The sequence below is a fragment of the Pseudorca crassidens genome, chromosome 6 (assembly GCF_039906515.1).
Source record: "Pseudorca crassidens isolate mPseCra1 chromosome 6, mPseCra1.hap1, whole genome shotgun sequence".
Classification (NCBI taxonomy): Eukaryota; Metazoa; Chordata; class Mammalia; order Artiodactyla; family Delphinidae; genus Pseudorca; species Pseudorca crassidens.
Window position 1 is genome coordinate 66,864,542 of NC_090301.1, and position 13,277 is coordinate 66,877,818.

A 13,277-nucleotide genomic window follows, 5' to 3' on the forward strand; every position below is an offset into this window, starting at 1 on the left:
TGCCTTTTCCAGAATGTAATATAGTTGGAATTATACAATATGCAGCCTTTTCAGACTGGCTCTTTGCATTTAGTAATATGAAATTAAGACTCCTCCATGTTTTTTAATGACAACAGCTCATTTCTTTTTTAGTGGAAAAAATGGAAATAATGGGATAATATTCCATTGTCTGAACATACCATAGTTTATTTGTCCATTGGCCTACTGAAGGACATCTAGGTTGCAAACTAAGAACATTTTAACTTCCTTTTAGAGAAGAAAATTTCTTTTTTTACATTTACTATTCTGTTGTTTCAGAGAACATAATAAGTAAAACAAGTCTATTGTGGATGAGTTTTTCATCTTAAATTTCATAAGTATTTAACCTCTTTTGAAAAAGTGGAAATATAACTTTATAGGGCTTTTTATACTTAATTTTTATATGGCAAAGAAAAAAGAAGCCCAAAAAGTTTGGCATAGTCCTCTCTCCCCATGTTTTTTTAATCATTTTTGAATTTTTAAATTGTAGTGTCAAGCACATTTTTTATTTACCTTTTCAGACTAACTTCCATAAACGGCACTAACTCTTCCATATATCAGTACATTGCCTGCAAGGCAACAAATATGAAGTTCAAAGGAAGCTTTCAGTAGATGATGCTGAGCCCAGTTGCTACTGACATGTATTACCTACTGAGCAGAAGCCTATGCACAGAGTGAATGGGGCATCAAGTGAGCACTGGGTCATGGTTTTGAAGTTCCAGTTTGTTTTGGAGAAAAATTACTTGCTAATCTCTATAAATGTTTAAGAATTTAATAAGATACTAATTTTTTAAAAAAAGGATAACATTTGTTAGGGGATTATCTATGTAAAACACTTGCACAGTTCCTGGAACTAGATAGGCATTCAGTTAAGTTAGTTTTTGTAAGGTCCATTTAGGATATCTTTGAAATTGTTTGGTTGGACTTATTTCATTTTTAAGCTACTGGTATTAGAGGACCTCATGTGGTATTTCTTTAATCTACCCAGATTCTTTCTATAGCACTGAGAACACAGTGGGTGCCCAATAATATGGTTGACTGTCTTGTGACTCATTGTTTACATTGCTTTCAAGCCTGTTTTTCAACTTTGCTTATTTGTTTTGATGAAGTTTTTATCTCCTCCTTGATACGCCCTTTTCTACTGAAGGCTTTTCTCATCTCTCTTCTTGTTGATGTTTGACTTTCTTAACTGTGCATAAAATAAACATCCCACATAAGATATTTAGGAAAACCCTGAGACAAGCTGAAATTGCAGCAACATTTATGGGACAGATATGAGAAATTTAATATTTAATTTTTAATGTATAGATACACTTTCCTACTCTATATCTTTGTGTGGGGTTTCCTCGAGTGTGTATATATATGTGAAAATGTATTCACTTATATTTGTACATTTTTCTGTGTATAAATTGTAACTCAGTGAAAAATATCAAGAGAAATTTATGTTTTCCTTCCTTCCATAAGGACCTTCCTTCTTAGAGAAAAGGAAGCAAAAATATAATGGGGTGGCTCAAGATGGCGGAATAGAAGGACATGCGCTCACTCCCTCTTGTGAGAGCACCAGAATCACAGCTAACTGCTGAACCATCATCCACAGGAAGACACTGGAACTCACCAAAAAAGATACCCTACATCCAAAGACAAAGAGACTGCAATGAGACTGTAGGAGGGGCGCAATCACAGTAAAATCAAATCCCATAACCTCTGAGTGGGTGACTCACAAACTGGAGAACAATTATACCACAGAAGTTCACCCACTGGAGTGAAGGTTCTGAGCCCCACATCAGGCTTCCCAACCTGCGGGTCTGGCAATGGGAGGAGGAGTTCCCAGAGAATCACCACTTGAAGGCTAGTGGGATTAGTTTGCAGGACTTTGACAGGACTGAGGGAAACAGAGACTCTATTCTTGGAGGGCACGCACAAAGTAGTGTGTGCATCAGGACCCAGGGGAAGGAGCAGTGACCCCATAGGAGACTGAACCAGACCTACCTGTTAGTGTTGGAAGGTCTCCTGCAGAGGTGGGAGCTGGGGACAAGGACACTGGCAGCAGAAGTTCTGGGAAGTATTCCTTGGCGTGAGCCCTCCCAGAGTCTGCCACTAGCCCCACCAAAGAGCCTGTAGCCTCCAGTGCTGGGTCGCCTCAGGCCAAACAACCAATAGGGAGAGAAGTCAGGCCCACCCATCAGCAGACAAGCAGATTAAAGTTTTACTGAGCTCTGGGCACCAGAGCAACACCCAGCTCTGGACAGACAGCAAAAGCAAGAAGACCTACAATCCTGCAGCCTGTGGAACAAAAACTACATTCACAGAAAAACAGACAAAATGAAAAGGCAGAAGGCTATGTAGCAGATGAAGGAACAAGATAAAACCACAGAAAAACAACTAAATGAAGTGGAGATTTGCAACCTTCCAGAAAAAGAATTCAGAATAATGATAGTGGAGATGATCCAGGACCTTGGAAAAAGAATGGAGGCAAAGATCGAGAAGATGCAAGAAATGTTTAACAAAGACCTAGAAGAATTAATTGTTCAGAGATGAACAATACAATAACTGAAATGAAAAATACACTAGAAGGAATCAATAGCAGAATAACTGAGGCAGAAGAATGGATAAGTGACCTGGAAGACAGAATGGTGGAATTTACTGCTGTGGAACAGAAAAAAGAATGAAAAGAAATGAAGACAGCCTAAGAGACCTCTGGGACAACATTAAGCACACCAACATTCGCATTATAGGGGTCCCAGAAAGAGAAGACAGAGAGAGAAAGGACCCGAGAAAATATTTGAAGAGATTATAGTTGAAAACTTCCCTAACATGGGAAAGGAAATAGCCACCCAAGTCCAGGAAGCACAGACAGTCCCAGGCAGGATAAACCCAAGGAGAAACATGCCGAGACACGTAGTAATCAAATTGACAGAAATTAAAGACAAAGAAAAATTATTAAAACTAGCAAGGGAAAAACGACAAATAACATACAAGGGAACTCCCATAACATTAACAACTGATTTCTCAGCAGAAATTTTACAAGCCAGAAGGGAGTGGCATGATATATTTAAAGTGATGAAAGGGAAGAATCTACAACCAAGATTATTCTACCCGGCAAGGATCTCATTCAGATTTGATGGAGAAATCAAAAGCTTTACAGACAAGCAAAAGCTAAGAGAATTCAGCACCACCAAACCAGCTCTACAACAAATGCTAAAGGAAATTCTCTAAGTGGGAAACAGAAGAGAAGAAAAGGACCTACAAACACAAACCCAAAACAATTAAGAAAATGGTAATAGGAACATATGTATCGATAATTACCGTAAACATGAATGGATTAAATGCTCCAACCAAAAGACACAGGCTGGTTGAATGTATACAAAAACAAGACTGCTATGTATGCTGTCTACAAGAGACCCACTTCAGACCTTGGGACACATATAGACTGAAATTGAGGGGATGGAAAAAGATAGGCCATGAAAATGGAAATCAGAAGAAAGCTGGAGTAGCAATACTCATATCAGATAAAATAGACTTTAAAATAAAGAACGTTACAAGAGACAAAGAAGGACACTACATAATGATCAAGTGATCAATTCAAGAAGAAGAAATAACAATTATAAATATATATGCACCTAATATAGGAGCACCTCAATACATAAGGCAAATGCTAACAGCTCTAAAAGAGGAAATTGACAGTAACACAATAACAGTGGGGGACTTTAACACCTCACACCAATGGACAGATCATCCAGACAGAAAATTAATAAGGAAACACAAGCTTTAAATGACACAATAGACCAGATAGATTTAATTGATATTTATAGGACATTCCATCCAAAAACAGCAGATTACACTTTCTTCTCAAATGCATATGGAACAGTCTCCAGGAGAGATCACATCTTTCTTTTTTATCTTTTAAAGAGACAGCCTTGGGCTTCCCTGGTGGCTCAGTGGTTGAGAACCTGCCTGCCAATGCAGGGGACACGGGTTCGAGCCCTGGTCTGGGAGGATCCCACATGCCGCGGAGCAACTGGGCCCGTGAGCCACAACTGCTGAGCCTGTGCGTCTGGAGCTTGTGCTCCGCAGCAAGAGAGGCCACGACAGTGAGAGGCCTGCGCACCGCGATGAAGAGTGGCCTCCGCTCGCCGCAACTAGAGAAAGCCCTCTCACAGAAACGGAGACCCAACACAGCCAAAAATAAATAATTAATTTAAAAAAAAATAAAATAAAGAGACAGCCTTTATTTAAGGATTTTTACATTGAAGACTTCAAAAAGTGGTAGGTTTTTAGAACTTATTTACCTGTATTTAAAAGGAACTGTTGACAAAGATTTGCCAGAAATAATCTGAACAAGTGGGAAAATGCAGTTAATACTACTGAAACCTACTAAAATAACTCCAGGACATATGGTTTATCCAACATAAGGATACCTCTCAATGCTGTCACTGACATGAAACTGACTGCTTCTTTTCTAAACACACAGTGGTTTAATTAACAATATTCAGTCACTTCTGTTCTTTCCTGAATATATAAAAATTAAAATACCAGTTAAAAAACTAATATATTCTTCTCTGTCAATGTTTCTTACAGGTACAATTTCAATATTTTCATTCAGTAGCGGTGTGGTTTAAGAGATTTTTCATTCACACGTCAAACAACAATCCACCCAAAGGGAACTGATAGTCTACAGGCTCCTAGTGCAAATAAAGAGTTCAGGAATGCAGCAACTGGCCTTTCTAAAATACAAAACGGATAAAATTCTTAGAAGATACATGCAATAAGCTCTACTAAGCAGCTGGCCACAGAACTAGAACATCTGATCATTTTCCTGGTGATTTCAATGGGACTACAGATATTTCCAAACTCAACTTGAACTCTCATCTTAGGCTTTGTATTTTGCTTTTCCAGTTTTGCTAATGACACAAACATGATTCAAATCCCTGAAGTATTCATTACAGTCAAGGGCATATCCTACAACAAACTTGTCTGGAATTTCAAATCCAGCAAAGTCTGGTTTATATCCAGCACTTTGAGGGGTCCTTTTCATCAGCCAGCTTGCAACCTTGACCAGCTTTGGATTATGCTGCTTGACCAAGGAAAGCAAGGTTTGCACTGTTTTGCCAGTGTCAATTATATCTTCAACAATCAAGACATTCTTTCCAGTGAAAGTTGAGAGATCATCTTCACCAATTACTTTCATGTCACCTGTTGACTGGTCATTACAATAGCTCTTCAGTCTGATAAAATCTACAGTTATAGGTATAGATCTATCACTATTTCTGTTTAGTGCTTTGATGTAATCCAGCAGGTCAGCAAAGAATTTATAGCCCCCCTTGAGCACACAGAGGGCCACGATGTGATGGCCTCCCATCTCCTTCATCACATCTTGAGCCAGCCATTTGGTCCTGTCCATAATTAGTCCATGAGGAATAAACACCTTTTCCAAGTCCTCAGCATAATGATTAGGTATACAAAATAAATCTAGGTCATAACCTGGTTCATCATCACTAATCACGATGCTGGGGCTGTGGGTCACCATAACGGAGCTGGCTGGTGTGCGGGCTGAGGGAAGACTGGGGAGGAGGAAGCCAACAGCAGGGCCAAGCAGGAGGCGGCACCACGTGGGAAAGCCCAGGATAGATCACATCTTGGGTCACAAATCAAGCCTTGGTATATTTATGAAAATTGAAATCCTATCAGGCATCTTTTCCAACCACAATGCTGTGAGATTAGAAATCAATTACAGGGGAAAACCGGTAAAAAACATAAACACATGGAGGCTAAACAGTAAGTTACTATATAACCAAGAGATCACTGAAGAAATCAAAGAGGAAATCAAAAAATACCTGGAGACAAATGACAATGAAAACATGACGATCCAAAACCTATGGAATGCAGCAAAAGCAGTTCTAAGAGGGAAGTTTATAGCAATACAAGCCTACCTCAAGAAACAAGAAAAATCTCAAACAATCTAACCTTACACCTAAAGGAACTAGAGAAAGACGAACAAAACCCAAAGTTAGTAGAAGGAAAGAAATCATGAAGATCAGAGCAGAAATAAATGAAATAGAAACAAAACAATAGCAAAGATCAATAAAACTAAAAGCTGGTTCTTTGAGAAGATAATCAAAATTGATAAACCATTAGCCAGATTCATCAAGAAAAAGAGAGAGGACTCAAATCAATAAAATTAGAAATGAAAAAGGAGAAGTTACAAAGGACACCACAGAAATAGAAAACATCGTAAGAGACTACTACAAGAAACTCTATGCCAATAAATTGGACAACCTAGAAGAAATGGACAAATGCTTAGAAAGGTATAACATTCCAAGACTGAACCAGGAAGAAATAGAAAATATGAACAGACCAATCACAAGTAATGAAATTGAAACTGTGATTAAAAATCTTCCAACAAACAAAAGTCCAGGACCAGATGGCTTCACAGGTGAATTCTATCAAACATTTAGAGAAGGGCTAACACCCATCCTTCTCAAACTCTTCCAAAAAATTGCGGAGGAAGGAACACTTCCAAACTCATTCTACGAGGCCACCATCACCCTGATACCAAAACTAGACAAAGATATTGCAAAAAAAGAAAATTACAGATCAATATCAGTGATGAATATAGATGCAGAAATCCTCAACAAAATACTAGCAAGCAGAATCCAAATGTGATACACAATATTAACAAACTGAAGAATAAAACTCATGTGATCATCTCAATAGATGCAGAAAAAGCTTCTGACAAAGTTCAGCACCCATTTATGATAAAAACTCCAGAAAGTGGGCATAGAGGGAACCTACCTCGACATAATAAAGGCCATATATGACAAACCCACAGCCAACATCATTCTCAAAGGTGAAAAACTGAAAGCATTTTCTCTAAGATCAGGAAGAGGACAAGGATGTCCACTCTCACCACTATTATTTAACATAGTTTTGGAAGTCCTAGCCACGGCAATCAGAGAAGAAAAAGAAATAAAAGGAATCAAAATTGGAGAAGAAGAAGTAAAACTGTTACTGTTTGCAGGTGACATGATATTTTACACAGATAATCCTAAAGATGCCACCAGAAAACTATTAGAGCTAATCAATGAATTTGGTAAAGTTGCAGGATACAAAATTAATGCACTGAAATCTCTTGCATTCCTATACACTAACAGCAAAAGATCAGAAAGAAATTAAGAAAACAATCCCATTCACCGTTGCAACAAAAAGAATAAAATACCTAGGAATAAACCTACCTAAGGAGGTAAAAGACCGGTACTCAGAAAACTATAAGACACTGATGAAAGAAATCAAAGATGACACAAACAGATGGAGAGATATACCATGTTCTTGTATTGGAAGAATCAATATTGTGAAAATGACTATACTATCCAAAGCAATCTACAGATTCAATGCAATCCCTATCTAATTACCAGTAGCATTTTTTACAGAACTAGAACAAAAAATCTTAAAATTTGTATGGAGACCCAAGAGACCCTGAGTAGCCAAAGCAGTCTTGAGGGAAAAAAACGGAGCTAGAGGAATCAGACTCCCTGACTTCAGACTCTACTACAAAGCTCCAGTAATCAAGACAATATGGTACTGGCACAAAAATAGAAATATAGTTCCATGGAACAGGATAGAAAATCCAGAGACAAACCCATGCACCTATAGTCAAATAATCTATGACAAAGGAAGCAAGGATATACAATGGAGAAAAGACAGCCTCTTCAATAAGTGGTGCTGGGAAAACTGGACAGGTACATATAAAAATATGAGATTAGAACACTCCCTAACACCATACACAAAAATAAACTCAGAATGGATTAGAGACCTAAATATAAGACTGGACACTATAAAGCTCTTAGAGGAAAACATACGAAGAACACTCTTGGACATAAATCACAACAAGATCTTTTTTGACCCACTTCCTAGAGTAATGGAAATAAAAACAAAAATAAACAAATGGGACCTAACGAAACTTGAAAGCTTTTGCACAGCAAAGGAGATTATAAACAAGACAAAAAGACCACTCTCAGAATGGGAGAAGATATTTGCAAACAAATCAACGGACAAAGGATTAATCTCCAAAATATATAAATAGCTCATGCAGCTCAATATTAAAAAAACAAACAACCCAATCAAAAAATGGGCAGAAGATCTAAACAGACATTTCTCCAAAGAAGACATACAGATGACCAAGAAGCACATGAAAAGATGCTCAACATCACTAATTATTAGAGAAATGCAGATCAAAACTACAATGAGGTACCACCTCACACCAGTTAGAATGGGCATTATCAGAAAATCTACAAACAACAAATGCTGGAGAGGGTGTGGAGAAAAGTGAACCCTCTTGCACTGTTGGTGGGAATGTAAATTGATACAGCCACTATGGAGAACAGTACGGAGATTCCTTAAAAAACTAAAAATATGGCCCAGTAATCCCACTACTGGGCATATACCCAGAGAAAGCCATAATTCAAAAAGACACATGCACCCCAATGTTCATTGCAGCACTATTTACAGTAGCCAGGTCATGGAAGCAACGTAAATGCCCATCAAAAGATGAATGAATAAAGAAGAAATGGTACATATATTTAATGGAATATTACTCTGCCATAAAAAGGAACGCAATTGGGTCATTTTTAGAAATGTTGATGGACCTAGAGACTGTCATACAGAGTGAAGTAAGTCAGAAAGAGAGAAACAGATATCGTATATTAACACATATATGTGGAATCTAGAAAAATGGTACAGTTGAACTAGTTTGCAAGGCAGAAATAGAGACAGAGATGTAGAGAACAAACGTATGGACAACAAGGGGGGGAAGCGGGGGGCGGGGTGGGATGAATTGGGAGATTCGGGTTGACATATACACACTAATATGTATAAAATAGATTAATAAGAACCTGCTTATAAAGAGATAAATAAAATTTAAAAAAAGCAATGCGATGTTTGTAAAAATGCTAACCATATAAAGCTAAGTTGGGATGTAAAAAAATATATATAATGGGAATTTAAATTTGGAAAAGTTATTATTATACTTTGGGACTACTTTTAAGATTGTTACATTGAGCGATTCTGAGAACTTTCTGAATTTACACGAACTTGATTGACCTAAGTAGCAACCTTCTGGCAGTGTTTCAGACATTACAGAGTTCTTAGGAAAGTAAATCATTAACTCTCATTGAATACCTACTATCTGTCAGGCGTTGTACTAGACTAGTGGTTCTCAAACTTGGCTGCACTTTAGAATTGCTTGGGGAGATTTTAAAATTCCCATAGCCAGTAAATCAGAATTTCCGGGTGTGGGGCCTGAACCTCAGCATTTTATGAAAGTCCTCAGGTGAGTCCATTGTGTAGCCAAATTTGAGCACCACTGGGTGAAGTGTGGGCTGAGATGGGTGGGGCTAGGTGTTGGCCCCCCCTTTTCAGTGGTCGGAGAACCACTATACAAGGAGGACACATTTGATCTGCTGTCTGGATGAGCTGAAGGAGCAGGCAGTTTGAAATTCTGTGGTGAAAACATTTGGGGCAGAGGGAGCAGCTCTGCAAGTCCCTCAGATGTGAAGGAAGGGAAGGAAGGCCAGTGTGAATTATATAGGGAGTTGCAACTGTGTAAATAGAAGGGAGGTTGGCAGGGGCTGGCTCAGTGATTTCTTAGACGTTAGCATGCATCAGAAGCTCTTGGAGAATTTTGTTGAAGGTGCATTGCAGGGCTTTACCCTCTGTGTTTCTTATTATTTAGGTCCGGGATAGGGCCTGAGAATTTGCATTTCTAACAAGGTCCCAGGTGGTGCTCTGAAATCACACTTTGAGAACCACCAGGCTGGCTCATCTAGGGCTTTGCAAACCAAGAACAGGAATTTGGTTTTATTCTCGATGTATTGGGAGACCAGTGAAGGGTCAGAGATGTGACGTGGTCTGATTTACATATTTAAAAGATCACTCTTGGGCTTCCCTGGTGGCTCAGTGGTTAAGAATCTGCCTGCCAGTGCAGGAGACACGGGTTCAAGCCCTGCTCCAGGAAGATCCCACGTGCCGCGGAGCAACTAAGCCCGTGCGCCACAACTTCTGAGCCTGCGCTCTAGAGCCCGTGAATCACAACTGCTGAGCCCATGCGCCACAACTACTAGAGCCTGCGTGCCTAGAGCCCGTGCTCTGCAACAAGAGAAGCCACCGCAGTGAGAAGCCCGTGCACCACAATGAAGAGTAGCCCCCGGTTGTCACAACTAGAGAAAATCCACGTGCAGCACTGAAGACCCAGTGCAGCCAAAAATAAATAAGTAAAAATAAATATATTAAAAAAAAAAAAAGATCACTCTTGACTACTGCAGAGAATAATACATTTTAAGGGACAAGAGCCGAAAGCGGGGAGACAAGTCAGGAGGCTGTTGGAACAGTCCAATCAAGAGCTGATAGCTTAATTGCTAGGGTGGTAGCAGAGGAACTGGTGAAAAGTATACAGGTTCAGGATGTGTTTTAGAGCTAAAAGCCCACAAGACTTGAAAATGAATTGGAAATAGGAGATAGGCATAGAGAGGAATTAAAATATGCCTAGAATTTTTGCTTGAGTTAACAAGGTGGTTAGTGTGGAGCCATTCCCAGGGATGGGGGGGACTGGGGGGACGCTTGGATGAGAATTGGGGGTAGAGAGGAGACACAAGAGTTTTGATTCTGAGATACCTATGGGACATTCAAATGGCAAAGACCATGAGATTATTGGGCATATAAGTAAGAACTCAATAAACAGGTCAGGGTTGGAGATGTGAATTTGAGAGTTATCAACTTGCAGATGGTATTTAAAGCCATGGAATTTCATGAAATTACTTGGGCCTGAGGATTGTAGAAGAGAAGAGAAGGGGCCCTGGGGTGGCCTCGACACTTAGAAATCAGACAAAGAGATAAGGGCATTGAGACTGAGGAGTGGCAGTAAAGAAGGAGGAAAACAGTAGGTTGTATTGTCACACAAAGCCAAGGGAAGAGAATCCCAAGCAGAGGGCTTGAGCAGCTGTGAAGTGTGTCCTTATTGGAATTTAGGCGCTTACTCAATGTGAGATGAGATATATAATTATCTATTAGATTTGAACACACATAGATGATTGGTGACCTTGACAAGAGAAATGTCTGTTAAGAGTCATATAATGCCTTGGGACTCCCCTTGTTGCCTTTTGTCACTGCTTATCTTTTAAAGCCACTTAGATATATTTACTTTGATTAAATATAAGGCTCATCAAGAAAAGGGACCTTTTGTTCTTAATTGCATTCCCTCAAGCACATAGCACAATGTTATGCCCACCATTGGGACAGATTTTTGTTTAATATAATCTCTTGTCTCATTAAACCCAGAGAGACACACTAAGAAATTGTTTTGAAGAACTGATCTCCACTTTATACTTGAAATGCGTAAGGTAGGAACCATCAAAACATTGCCAGATACTGTACTTCGAAGGACTGTCTTGTCAACACTTACCATGATGCATCTAATGTTTGATAGCCCTCTGTACTGAGAGAGGGTGGCTGTTAAATTTCTTTTTGGTCATTAGAATGTGATACTTTAAAAACCTATTGTTTTAAGACTTATAATTCCATTCTTTTATTTTGTCTTTAATATCAAAGCTGTATTTTTGTATAGTATTTCTCTGAATCTATGAGGATACTAGATAAATAAAGCAAACAGATGAGAGCCCATTGGACTTGTAGCTTATTAAGGATGCAAGTATTGATATATCTCATATACAATTGAAAGATTTTTTTCTTTCAAACAAAGTAGAGGTATTTGAGTAGATTTCTGTTGTTTTGCTGAGCGTCTCTTTTATTCCTTTTCATTTATTTTAAGGATATTAATATTGACAGGGATGGAGTGATGATTACAGTGGACACATGATTTTGAAGTGCTTTGCAGATCAAGTGATAAAAAAATCAATCAGTAGTGGTAGCAGGATACCATTCAAATGGTAATTTGAATTCTCTGTTAAAATTAAGTTTGGCTATTTTAAAGATCAGTTATTGCATAACGTGGAAATCGTACCTTAATTTTCGTTATGAACGTTGAATATAATATTGAGATAATTTTCATGAATAAAACAACGCTTTACCTAAATGATAATTTACTGTGGCTTGTTATTTTTAGGGCTTGATTAGTGAATTTTTGTGTTGACACAGAAAAGTTTTCTATCTCAAATATCTTTTCCGTATAACCTTCTCTCCACCACCCTTGTGTAAAATTTGTTGCTGTAACTGTTGAAGGTAGTGGCCTCTGAGGAGCTTATGTGGAAATCCCTTGAGCAGGCAACTGGCCCAAACATCATTCCCATTTAAAAGGGTGGGGGGACTTCAATGGCAGTTACTGCATATTTAATATATTAATGAAAACTAGCATTCGTCTAAGCCGTAAACTACAGTTGTTATTGCATGTTGATGTATTACTCTGCTTTACCAGAATTTCCTATGCTTAGATTATGTTAGAAGCTTTGATTATTTTCACTGTACTTTTGGCTTTGGGGGACATTTAATTTAATTTTGTTATCGTTTCCAAGCATCTCAATTAAGAAATGTAAAACATTGGGAGAGATGTGAGTAGGTAAAAGGTATTTTAAAGCTTTTGCTGGTGAGTAAGAGATCAAGTAAGTTAACAAAGTCTTAAATCTACTTAGGATTCAGGCCAAATCCAGGCCTCTGCCTGGTATTCTTTTCACTAGACTATACCATGTAGTGAGCAAACTTTAACTGGATAGACACATTCCTGAATTTAATGTAAATGGATCGCAGTCGGGAACCAACATATAAATGATCCTACAGGCTCTTCCTCCTGAATACTACTATTCTTTCAAGAATTGAGTCCCTTTTTTCTTTGAAGTTACCTTAATACCTGCCTTCCCATCCCCACAGAGCTCATTTTAGCTTGCTCTCATTGCTCTGAGTCTTCAAGGTTACCCATCTGTTTTATGACACTTCGTTTTTTTGCTTTGTATATGTTGTTTAATTACTTACATATTGCATCTTCCCTGTTGGATTTCTAATTCATTGTGGAAGGATCTTGGTTTGATTCCCGATATGCTTTCCAATTTTCAGGACCAAAGGTGACAAATGCTTTATTATAATAATAGAGAACACTAAGATGTTCTTAATAGTAGTTCCATGTAAGTAATATTTCAACAAGTGCTTTGTTCTGCTTTCCTTTTTTTAAGTTGGTTTACCTTTAGTAATTTAAGATGGGTTTTTGGGGCTTCCCTGGTGGCACAGTGGTTAAGAATCCGCTTGCCAATGCAGGGGACACG

General features: G+C 38.5%; 1 protein-coding gene and 1 pseudogene across 8 annotated transcripts in view; one reads left to right on the forward strand and one right to left on the reverse strand.

The window, feature by feature from the left end:
• The window catches only part of COBLL1 (cordon-bleu WH2 repeat protein like 1), a 160,722-nt gene that overhangs the window by 80,050 nt on the left and 67,395 nt on the right, over window positions 1-13,277 (forward strand). The gene's annotated exons all lie outside the window — the stretch shown is intronic.
• On the reverse strand, window positions 4,595-5,593 carry LOC137225854 (hypoxanthine-guanine phosphoribosyltransferase pseudogene; annotated as a pseudogene).